Below are 12,461 nucleotides of genomic sequence, written 5' to 3'. Positions count from 1 at the left end.
TCGTTGGGTGCATGTCCATCCTCAAGGAACACAGCAGCCGTTAACACAGAACCTGAAGCTCAGAGCAGCACCTCCGTGCTTGTGCTGAGTAGCCACTCTAGAAAAAACACTACTTTGGTTACTTATGGTCAGAGAGGCAGGGGACAGGCAGAGAGCACGGCCCTGGCCCTGCAGCAGGACACAGGTAGAGGAGGCACAGGCAGGACCATCTGCCTCTTGAGAAGCCATAGAGAGATCAGCTCAAAAGAGCAGAGAGAAGAGTGGCTGCAGCAGCAGAGCTCAGCCTCACCGGGGCACGAATGCACTGCTTCCCTGCAGGCGAGGGGGTGAAGATGCCCCCGGGGGGTAGGGGGGGATGCTGCAGAGAGCGGGAGCGGTGGTGAAGATGCTCTCTGTGGAGAGGCGCGTGTGAAGATGCTCCCGAGGGTGAAGATGCTGCCGGGCTCCCCCGCCCGTTCCCCTCGGTCGCCGTGAGGTGGCACCCGCCTCCCGCAGCTGCTTCCCCCGGTCCCCGACCCCCTCCCACCGCACGAGCCGCCGTTTGCCGCTGTCAGAGCTGCAGCCGCTCCAGCTGCCTCCCCTACAGGACCACTTAATCCCCTAGTTTATTCTTTCTCTGGTTAAGCCTACCGGGAACTTGCATATTCCGGCCATAAGAACAACCGCACGAAACTCTCCTCAAAAGCTCCTCCCTCTCTCCCTGCCACTTGAGTTACCTTTGAGGGGGCTCACGTGAAGCCCCAGAAATGCAAAGGAAAAAGGCACATGATTTCAATCCACTGGCAGCCGGCAGCCGAGCCATTCAGCTGTATTTTGGGGAGCCAAGAGACACCTCGGGAAAGCAGGAGCATCTCCGCTCCTGCTTAGTCACACACATTGAATCCCGGTGCTTGGAGGACGAAAAGTAGGACATTTAAACCCCAAAAACCTGATTTTAAATCCTGAATCCTCTCTATTTTAATTTCACCTTTGCCTTTTATTCTTTAAACAATTTCCTTCAGCTTTCCTAGCCCTCCTCCTGGAGGAGTTCCCTCCTTTAGGAAGCTGAGAAAATGAGTTTCTGCACCAGATGCCTATGATGGTGAAGCACTCCTGACCAAAGGAGACAGCAGGAGAGCCGTGCTTAGCGAAAGGCTGCTGGAGAACCACTAACTGCCCAGTCAGGGGTACATCCAGCCAGCTGGCACCTCCCTCCACATCTTCCCAGGCAGCCCATCTCTGCCCCAAGCATCCTCCCACAAGGGCTGGCTTTAGCAGGACAGCAGAGGGCACGCAGGCATCAGCCCTGGCATCAGGAGCAAGCAGTTCAGTTCAACATCTTCAGCGCATTAGGAAAGCGAGCATAGATCAGATGTTCATAGAGGAAAACCTAGACCTTAAAGACTCTTCCACTGGCCAGCTGAAATGAGCCTCTGCACCAAGAGCCAAGGAGCAGACTCTGGGACCACATGGTGTCTGCTCAACACACCAGCCCAGGCACTCAGACCAAAATGCATTAAACCGTTTCTCTTGTGCTTAACCTCCTGCCAAGATAAAAAAATACTTTTGCATCCACTGCAGGCCAAGCAAAGCCAGAGAGTCTGCTGGGAAAGCAGAAAGCTGGGAGGGCTGGGCTGCGTTTTGGGTTAGGGCAGTGCCAGCAGCATCTGGGAAAAACCGGAAGGCCTCGAGGCAAGCGGGGAGAGGGTCTGGCTGCAGCACCCCAGCATCTGCAGGGAGCTCAGGACGTCAAGGGGCATAAGGGCCACAGGAGGACAACATGAGGTAAGGAAAGGGGCCTGGCAGGAATTAGCCCCTCCTCATCCATCATCTCTAATAAGAACGACTCTTGGTCAGCACAAATTCTTTCATGTTCACTTACAACTTCTACTTATAATACCAACAAAGCCACAGGACATAACCACCTCAGGCACGCTTAAGAGCTTCCAAGAGCCGGAGACTGAAGAGGGTTTCCACCAGCAGTAATTCCCCAGCAGAGGAGAGGGGGGTTGTGGTTTGGGCTGTGGACGGTGGCGCAGGAGACCCAGCTCAGCCAGACACAGCACTGGTCCCAGCTCTGCTGCACACAGGACACGGCTGAGTTGCCCGCAGGCCAGTGGCTGCATTGGAGGGAGCTGGGCTGCACCCAGGGCACTGCCCAGCCAAAGCCTCTGCCCAGGCAGAGCACAGCCCCAGCTTGCACCTCACCCGAGCATCATCCACACGCCTGCCTCCCTGCCCTGCTCTGTTTCCACTGGATCCTGCACATTTTCCTCTCAACTCCACCTTTTTTTTCTCTTCAGAAATAAAGTAGCAATAACTTAAAAAATGTCTCCTTTTGCTCAGAGCCAGGGTTCTCCAGCTGATGGCTGATTTTAAAGCAACTCCTATGTCTGCAAGACCATATAGAGCACAGACATCATCTCAAGCTCCCCACCACATCCCTCACGGTCCTATGTCTCCACAGCAGCTCCATCACCAGTACTGAGCCCCTTGGGAGCCAGAATTCAGCCGGATGGCCCAGGCCAGGCAGTGTCTGAGCAGATGAGGAATGAGGGAATTAAAAAAATGGGAACTATTTCTAATGAGCAGGAACAACCTCATTGAGAGAAGACCAGCACGCGCCGTCCCTGATCCGGCTGCACTCGGCACATGTCTGATTCCATCCAGACTCCAATGTCAGGGCATATAAAATCTAGTTTAGTCACAGAAATAAATGCTTCTTTGAGATCCATAAGCCCAGACACAACAAAGTTCCTTGAGGGTTTCAGGCCTGGCAGGACTCCGCCGTGCATTTCACATTTCTGAATCGCAGTATCCTGTGCTTTGATAGATCTGTGGATCTCCACTGCCTGCCAGAGCCATGAGCATTCACAAAGTCACTGCCATTTCTCTTTGGGTTTTGCAGCAGTTGCTGCCTTTCCAAACCAGCAGCCCTCATCCGCATCACGATGCTCTGGCATTTGGTCCTTTCCTCGTGTTGGCTCCGTCTCTACACAACGATGCTGGCAGAGCAGCAGAGGGAACAGACCACCCTCCTCACCCAGCCATGTGAGCAGAGCAGGGCTCCAGGGCTGGGCCAGCTGTCTCTGTTCCAGCCCAACAGCTCGTGAGGTGGCACGTGCTTTTGAGTTGCTGGAAACCCTGATCCTGTCTGGAGGCTCTTCTCCTTGTTTCCCCTCCACCCCAGAGCTGCTGGTAGTGACCATGAACCTGGGCACCTCAGGGTCTGTCTGCAGGACAGCAATGCTGGGCCTCCTCAGAAACACTTTTTAACCCCCCGATGCATTCGGGATCACCCAAGGGGCTGCTGCTGGCATGGAGCCGGGCGGTTCGGTAGATACAGCTCCAAAGAAAAGAGGAGGGGGGGAAACTGGTGGAAAAATGTCCCCTCCAGCCCTCTTGTTGAATTAAACCACATGTATATTTATAAAATCCAGCGGAAAGGAACGACTCTCCAGCACATGTTCAAGAGCAGAGTCTTATTTCAGAGATTTCAAAAAATTAGTGGCTGAATGCTGAAACAATATAGCCTTTAGATGGGGGCATTTGGAAGTGATTAACGAGCCCGAACCCATGCATTCAAAATAAAAAGTTAGTACCTCACGCTGGTAACAACTGTCAGCTACTAAAAATCTGAGGAGAGGGGGAAGAAATTAAACTCAACCCTGCATAATCCAACGCTCCAATTCCACAGAAGATCTGGCAGGCCGGCCAGCCAGACCCTGCCTTCCCACTTGCATCGCCTCCAGACCTCATGCTTGTCCCTGCTGGGCAGATGGACACCCCCAGCTGCTCCAACAGGAGGGCTTGGGGCACCTTGCACCCCAGACCACCCAGCCCCTTTCCGCTGCCTTTCCAGGGAGAACAGAGTCTGGCAGCCACGTCTCATGGGAGTCAGATCCTACAGCTCATCTCACCAGGCTAGGGTTTGTTGCTGCACAGAAATGAACTTCCACACGCCTCACATCTGAGAATTTAAAGAAAAATACATGCTTTGAGTTTGCTTCAGTAAAAAAAAGAAATGTTGGTAACACGACCAACATCTGGGAGCTTAAAATGAAACCAGGCTGTTCCTCCTCTGCAAGGAGAAAACATATTCTCGGCTGGGGGTGTGTCAGGAGCTCTGGGCTGAACAGCTGCATTCTCTGCCATGGGATGAGGCTCTGGATCTTGCCAGTGTCCCATACTGTACATTTTCTCCCTGCCTTAGTGAAGATTTAGCTGGTTTTGCAACAACCAGAAATTCATGGTATTTTAGAAATTAGTCCAGGATTTCCCACCTTCTCATCGCTTTGTTTTGTTCTCAAGTCTGTTGAACTGCATGCTGTTTCACTGTTTTTTCCAGGGCTGGGTGAGTGTCAGGAGCTACCAACAGCGTGTATGCTCACACACGTGCACTAGTAGTGCCATTAGATGAAGAGTCCAGAATGTGTTTCACATTCCTGGAGCAGCACAGATGCTCTGGCAGAACGATTCCAAACCCCCAGTAGCTCAGACAGACCCAGGTCCCTGAAGCCACAACCTACCAGCATCCCCAAGAGCTTCCTCAGGGCATCCCAGAGCATCTCTCAACACCATGCAGCAGGCAGACGCCCCTGTGCTGAGCGGCCGCTCCTGCTGCCAAGGAGTTCCAAGGGGTCCCTTCTCTCCGTCTCCCGCTCTCTCCAAACCTGACAGTCAGCTCCCTCCAGCCCACACTCGCAGAGGCAGCACCACAGGTCCTTCCCATCACTGGGAATGTGCAGCCAGGAGAGCAGAGGCCCAAAAGCGCACAGCAGCAGGAGGGACACCCTCACGCACTGCAGAGGACGGGCACAGCAGATCTCTGCAGAGCCCTCAGCAGAACAGCCACCTGCAGAAGAGCAGCCACCTTGCTAAGCTTTTAAACCCAGCCACACTGCGCTTTGCCCAGTGCTGTGGAGCACGTTTGTCTGCGCAGGGCACTCAGAAGTTTCTGCAGTCAGGTTCCACTAAGCCCTTTGTTGTGGATGTGGAAAAATACAACCTGACAGCAGCATGCAGCACCCGCTGCTTCCAGCTAGGAGTTGAGCACAGAATCCTTGCATATTGCAAAGCACCTTTTCTTTCACCGACTCACATGCTGGAGCTGGTACCAGCCAGAAGGTAGGAAAGGAGAGGTTTCCAGCAGCAAAACACAGAGCTTTGTATCCATGTTATGGTACAGCTGCATCCCCCCGCTCTAGATGTACCCTTGCACTTGCTCCAAGGTCTCCCACTGAAGCCTCTCATCCTTTAGGCTGCAGGGCAGGGTCTCAGCCCCACGTTAGTTATCTCGCTGTGGACATCTCCATCCCAGCAAGACCAGTCACCAGGACCCAGACTTCATGACCTCTTGACAACAGGCATCTCTCTCTCTCCCACTTTCACAGCCCAGACCCACAGTCCCTGCGGGCAGACACCCCACCCCACCTCTCCCTGAAGATGAAGATCCACATCCAAGCAAAGGAAAGTACAGCAGGGAAGAGGAGTTGGTGCTGCTGGGAGAAGAGAGCACAGAAAGCTCTTGGAGCCAGGGGATGCGGCCCCTGTTAATCCACTACGGCTGAAGCATGAAGAGCTTTCTTAGCCGAAAGGCACCAAATGCAACTCTGACTCCACTCGCAAGCATTCCTGAGCACAGATCACAACTATTATTATTTTCTTGTTTCTTTAATGATGTTGAACATGCTCCGAGACCCTTAATCACAGAGGAGATTACAGCAGACTCCCGGCGGGCTGAGGAAGGCCAAGAATAGCTGAGCTGACAGCGTGGCCTGCCAGGAGCAGCCTTTGGGGGAGATAGAAAGATCAAGGAGGGGACCAGCCCCTTCCCCACGCCCCAGGCAGGCTCCCTCCGTGCCAGAAGAAGCCAGGCACGGGGGGAGGCCCCTTCAAGCACCACTGGGCAGCCTGTGTTGTGGCCACAAACCCGTCCCCATGTCTCTGGAATCCCCCGAGCTCCCCGCCCCAGGCACACGCACCACGCAGGCAGGGTGGGAGCCCCCCACACCAGACACGCATCCATCACGTCCACCACCACCAGTCATTCTGAGGTTGGTGACAGCAAGGATGGGGCACTTTGGTCCCACAGCTGTTGCCGCTGCTGCTGGGGATGTGCTGGGTGCCACAGGGGGTGCCTGGCACTCCAGAGAGCTGCTGGTCCACAGCAGCCCGTCTGTAGCCACTTGCCCCATCCAAGACACTACAGCACTTTGAGCACTGCGTTGGGGACAATTTTATGTTTCAGAGCATGCTGTAACACCAGCAGCAAGTCATTTCCAAAAGGATTTGCCTCTCTGGGCATGACGCAGAAGGCGGTGACTGAACAGCTAGAGAGCCCTCCTGCTCCCTGGTCCGACCTTCACCTGCTCCAAGGCTTTCACGTGGGAAAGCCAGGGCTCACTGTGCAGAGCGTGAGGCATTTCCCCTTGATATCAATCTCATGGTTTATCCTTTAATTTTGTAAAATACAAAAAGGAATATTTTAAATGAAATTATTTCTCTGTATGACACAAGGAATTATGAATTGATAAAGGTTTCCCATTATCTTATAAAATCTAGCACACCAATCCTTCAGCGAGACCCGTAATTGCAAGCAGATGTCTTTCTCTGCTGACACGTTAAATGGAAGCAGAAAGACCCGCTGCTATCTCCCATCAACAATTTGCACTAAAGCAGAGAACAGATTCCGCAGAACAGGGCTGCTGGAGGAGAAGGGAGATTAAGTTCCTGCAGACCCAGCTTCTAAGCCTTACAGCGAAACGAGGCAGCTCGGGAAAACAATGAACTCTAAACAGTCCCTAATCCCAAAGTAACCAAAAGCTTTTGTGAAGGAAAATGAATTTGCTGAAACTAATACGGCCAGAGCTCGAAGAGTGAGGTAATGCGCTGCAACAGCGAGATTATCCAGCTGACAGGTCCTCACCCCAGCTCTCCCGCACGCTGTAGGCACAATATTGGCTTTGAGACGTCTGTATTAGCACACGTACAACCAGGTGGGAAGGTGGCACGAGCACAGGGACGTTGCAGCTCCTTCTGTCCTGGGACATTGCTGGGTCCCCCAGGCGTCCATCACGGACGAGGGGCACATGGCCCCACGTGCTCCCTTGGGACCCGCTGTCTCCTTGGCCATGCTCCCTGCCGGCAGCACGATTCCCAGCTGCCCGTGCCAGGGGTCTGGCTGCTCCCAGCCACCCCATTCGCCCCGTTCTGGGTGAAGGAACCTGGCTCCCTGGGCCTGAGGGATGGAATTGAGTGGCTGGAGGCTCCCCCGTCCGGCAGCAGCTTCGGGCAGAGCACACGGCCCGGGAATCGTCAACAGAAGTAGAAGTGACAGGGTGTTTAGCAAACATTAAACCCAGGAAGCTTAAAAGGTCTTCCAGGATTATTAAATAAACATTTGGGGTGAGTGAGGAGAAAGAATACAGAATGGTGAAGAAATGATAAACATGCTGGGGCAGGCGGTTCGGGGCTGCCCTGATTCAGCTGTGCAGGATGATGTTTAATGACTAAAGTTGTATCACACATAACTATGTCTCAGCTCTCTGGCAAGCATTAATTCAGGGGTAGGGACTTTTATAAACATTTATCCCGATAGCAACATTTTATTAAGGCCATTTAACATACCACTTTGAACATGCCATCAAGGCCTGAGGTCACCAGCATCCCTGGAGGGCACAGTGATCTTGGGGAAGGGCGAGGAAATCCCATTCTTTGGGGAGAAGACATGTGCCGGGCTCACAGCCCGATGACCGGCCGGGGTCCCTGCCAGCCAGCACCACCAGCTCAGCAATGACAGCCCAGCCCTCGCCACCGCACAAACCCTGCGGGAATGCACACGGCCCCACGTAAGAGCACATTAAGTTCCCTGGGAGCTTCTGCAGAGGAGCTGAGCCATCTCCAAACCACTTCTCTACCCTTGCTAGCAGTAGCTAGGGAGACTGCCTGGGCTGGGTGTGATCACCCACCCCTGAGGATGATGGATTTAAAGTCATCACATTTGCATTTGCCTAAAGGGGTTGCAGTTCATTATTTGTGGGGTCTAATGTAGTTCTGAGTACCGTACATGCTCGCTAGCCTGCCAAAGGCAGATGCCCTGATCCTCTTCATTTCTTTTCAAGCAACAGCAGATACTCACTCTCCACCATCCTCCTGGGGCTGTTATTTATTTATACACAACATTGCACCTCCTAGTAAATTAATCTCTCAGCCACATTAATAACTGAAGAGTTTGTAGGAAGCCAGACTGAGGAAGCAAAATGCAAAAGCTGAGGCTGCCAATAGCGTAACTTTCCCCAGGTCGAGCGAAGCAAAAGAAAACAGAGACCAGTTTTAGTGACTGCCCACAGTCGGAGATGCTTTCTGTGCCGCAGCCACAGCGCTGCACCAGTGTGCGGGTTATGTCTGAGGAAGCAAGTCATGATTAGGCCACTTCACCTAACAATCACGAGAGCTCAGCAGAGCAGCTGGCACAGGCAAGCCAGAACATCTTTTCCAGGTACTTGCCCACCAAGGCAGAGCATACCCACAAACATCACCTGTGCAATGTGGCACCCACTGGGTCATCAAATGACACCTTCCATTGCCCCCAACAGATCTTTCTTCTGGAAACCGGGTTTAAGGTGTGCAAAGCAGACACGTGGGATCTCAAACAGAGCCACTCCCTGCACCTCGAGGACAGGAGCAGGGAGACTGATGACAAGGACCACAAGCAGCCCCTACCCGTGTTGGCTGCTCCCAGGTACAGCTCCTTCCAGCCATGCCCTGGCTTTTCTCCACCTCCCTTCCACAGCAATGGCTTGGCAAGCATCTCCTGTTTGTCTCTAAAGGGAAAAGGTTACAGACAGCAGTGAATTTCCAGGCTGTAGTTTTTCTGCGGAAAAGCAGGACTGTTTGCCCATTACTTGTGGCTCTGGGGATCTTGGCAGGCTGTGAGCGAAGCCCACTGTGCGCTGATGGCCCCGCACTGGTGAGCGGAGACAGATCCATCACTCTGATGTGCCGAGAGGAGACGGGGCCAGGCCTCTCCCAGCACTTGTGGTCCCTGGCACATCCTGCGCCCCATGGCAGGGATGCAGCAGCCCCCGCTCCCACCACGCAGGCAGCATTCTTGTGGCAGGCTGCCGGTTCAGAGGAGATCTCAGCCTCCACTGGGAAGGTCTAGAAACAAAGCCCTCATTTTCCAAAGGCTGGGAGGCTTCCACAAAGCGGCCGGCCACCCTGACAGGTTGATCTGTACTCCCTCCCTTGTGGCTCACCAGGATGCAGCTTTGCTCAGGGAAGCCACGTGCTGCAGAGCCCTTGGAGCCCATGGCTCTGCTTACGGCGTGGTCAAGAAGCCTCGCAAGAGCAGAGGAGCCAGCCAGCTCGCCCGGCTCTCCTCCCAAGAACAGCATTCCAGCATGACTTGGACACCTACAGACTATCCAAAGAGAGCAGCTTAGCCCATGGGTAGCACGCTCAGAGGCTCAGGTGGGATTAGCTGGGGAAGGAACAGTAATAAAAAAATGCCTGTTCCTTTGCAAACCAGTTAAAAAGCACTTGGTAAAGATACTGGAACATGATGTACCCGCTTTTCAGCTCCTATATACACAGCAGAGCTTCCAAAAGCAGCAGGTACATCCAAGACAATACAGTCAGAGCATAACATCCCACAGACAGTGCGTTCCTTTCTCAAAAAGCTCTACAGCCCCCAATAAGGTAAAATCAGAGGTTGCCTCTCCTCAAAACAAGGCCTGCCTTAGTTTAGGCTGAACGTTCATGCAAATGCTTGTGACTTAACGTAGAACTCACTGTAATCATCAGTATTTGAATGATGTATAAGGTACCCGTGAGCTGCACAAACACCAGCCCCTGCTCCCGATGAATGCTGAGCCAGCAGAGACACCATTTCTGGTTTCACCAGCATCCCATGCATTCACATTTCAGCACAGGTGCCTTTGCTCCTCCCTACAGCCCTGCACAACTACAGCTCCAGACACTCAGGTGCCTTCCCCACAGTTCACACAAGATTCCAGGTTTCTGTAGGCTGCTCTTGTCAGACACCAAAATAACAAACACAAGGACAGCAAATGTACCCGTATACAATAGCTGGCTGTGAGCTGGTTTTTACATGATTAAAAAAATCCTGCAAGAATTGCCAGTTCACTTCCCTGGACAGATGTTACCAGGAACCAGGAAAGGAACTGCATTTGCAGATTTTCCAGTGAGCACGTGTACTTGCTCCCTACACCCCTTCGAGCCTACCTGATGCTCATGCCTCAGTCAGAGACCTCAAAAGACCCAGCAGTAAAACACTGGCAGCAGGAGGCCACAAAGCAAAGAGCCAGCCTTCATACGAGCTCCTGAGCTACCCCAGACCCTGCACAGCAGACCGTGTGCTGGCCTTACCTGCTCTCACAGCGATAACACTGCTGCAGCCCATGCCTCTGGCCGACGACACATTGGAAGGGGAACCTCCTGCTTCCTACAAGCAATTTTACCTCCCACATGCACCTGGACCTAGCCCAGGCTGCACTGTGTTTGCACCACTCAGCCATTCCCCACCTGATGGGTGCATTAATGACTTTAATCAAAACAACCTGAGAACCAAAGCCAGGACCAGCTGGTCAGAGAGGGCAGGAGGTTTCCAGCATGACTGCTCTCCTTGCAGCCCACTGCAGAGAAGTCAACTTTCTCCAGGAGGTAACAGGGAGGCAATTCCTGCAGACAATACCATTTGACTCAAGAAGTTTGCTGCTCCCCCTTTCTTTGCATCAGTGTGAGCTAAAATGAGCTCCAGCTGGTTGATGTGAAACAGGGGTATTAGTGGAGAATGGCTGTATTGATAAAATACTGTAATCCAGCAGTGGTAATTTGACAACAGATTTTTCTGCCTCCAACGTTGTGTACCTAGGATTTACAGTTTGACATCATCCCTCGCTAGGCAGCAGTGGTGAGATGCTGTGGCTCATGAGGAGTCAATGCACCGGGGCCCCACATGGAACAAGTGACGCAATTGATACGGAAAAGGCAATAATAAAAACAACTTTCAAAGAAAAGGTATTTTAATGAGAGGCTTCTTGTTCCAATCACAGAAGAGGGAAAACAGAAGCCATAACGTGTTTATATCAACCACAAGTTTAAAATGAAGTAAAGCAATCAAGTACAGATTTCTCCATCAAAATATGCTGTGAACAAAGCAAGCGGTGCTCTGCTGTGCCCGGTGTTGTGCTCATGGAAGAGGTTCCCATGGGCAGCCAGAGCTTCTTGCTCTGCTCTTGTGCCTGTGCCCACGCTGAGGGGCTTACACCGCAGCAATTCCTTCCCAGGGCCTGCGTGCTTCCTACACACTCCCTCACGATCCTGTTCAAAGTATTTGCCTTTCAAGAAATAGTCTGTATTAGCTCGAGCTGCTCTCCTCACATCTTCAAGGTGAATGAGGGAAGCAAAGTCCTTACATCAGGTTAGAGCTCGGCCAAGCACAAAACACCCCTCTGCCCCTTTTACTCCTGATATGCACCAGTACATTCGTGCACTCTGGAAGTGTCAGGAGAAGTTCCCCACCCCCAGCAAACCCCACACTCTCACTGCCCTCCCATCTCTGCCTGCCTCTGCTGATCTCCTCCCGCACCTCTGTCCCCAGCAGCCTCCCCCGCGCACCCTTAGACATTCACCCTGCAGCACCCCCTGAAAACACCGAGGCGGGTTGGAAAACAGCTCTTCATAAAGGGCAGTAGGGGAATCACAGTGTAATTTATTAAGCTGGTGATTTTAATTAAGTGAATATTGATACACAGAGGAAAAAGCATTAAAAAAAGAACCAATATTAGACTAGAAAATAAACGTAAGTCATAACATGAACAACTACTAAAATATTGCAATGTGGACACACTGCTGGTATTTGTTCATTCAAAACAAGCACTGAACATCGTCACGGTGTCTGAATTTCAACACACATCAGGGAAGTGGAAGCCAATGCTGATTTTGCAGCCCAGCTTGTCACTGTGGGCCTGAACTGCACCCAGCGGTGCTGGGGTCTCCGTGCCCTCGGGGGCAGGCTGAGGCGCGTTTAGCCACAGCAGTGGCTGGAGGGGTCCCGGGCGGCAGCCGCAGCTCCAAGCCAAGGCTTCTGCCCATCCAAGTTGTGCCTGTGGGCACCGTGGCGCAGGCATCCACATGTGATCTGTCTCCCTCGATGCATCAACTCCCATTTGCTAATTAAAAGGAGACAGAGCTGTATTCTGGGCATTGCGAGACTTGACGGACCTTTCTTCTTACGGCCTCTTCTCCTAGATGTGGCTCTGCTTCTGCATTGCCCGCGCAGCCGTGCCCAACCATGCCCCCATAGAGGACGCATTCCCCGGCGCCCAGCGATGTGCACTGCCAGCACCAGACCCTGCTCTCCCCCAAACTCTCCAGCCTGCGTGGGGTCTCCTACTGCACTGGCGTTTCGGTACCTCTCTCCCCTGATTCCACATTCACCTTCCTACGAGGTGGTG

The 12,461-nt window shown here is 52.8% G+C and overlaps 1 protein-coding gene across 1 annotated transcript in view; it reads left to right on the top strand.

Annotated features, from left to right (window-relative positions):
• Window positions 1–373: 373 nt before the first annotated feature.
• The window catches only part of IKBKB (inhibitor of nuclear factor kappa B kinase subunit beta), a 229,314-nt gene continuing 217,226 nt past the window's right edge, over window positions 374–12,461 (top strand). The window contains exon 1 of the mRNA XM_069877376.1: window positions 374–379. The gene's annotated coding sequence lies outside the window, so the exon portion shown is untranslated. The remainder of the gene's footprint in view (window positions 380–12,461) is intronic.

The sequence above is a fragment of the Phaenicophaeus curvirostris genome, chromosome 27 (genome assembly GCF_032191515.1).
Source record: "Phaenicophaeus curvirostris isolate KB17595 chromosome 27, BPBGC_Pcur_1.0, whole genome shotgun sequence".
Taxonomy (NCBI): domain Eukaryota; kingdom Metazoa; phylum Chordata; class Aves; order Cuculiformes; family Cuculidae; genus Phaenicophaeus; species Phaenicophaeus curvirostris.
The sequence above is the reverse complement of the archived record's forward strand: the minus strand, read 5'-3'. Positions and strand labels throughout refer to the sequence as shown.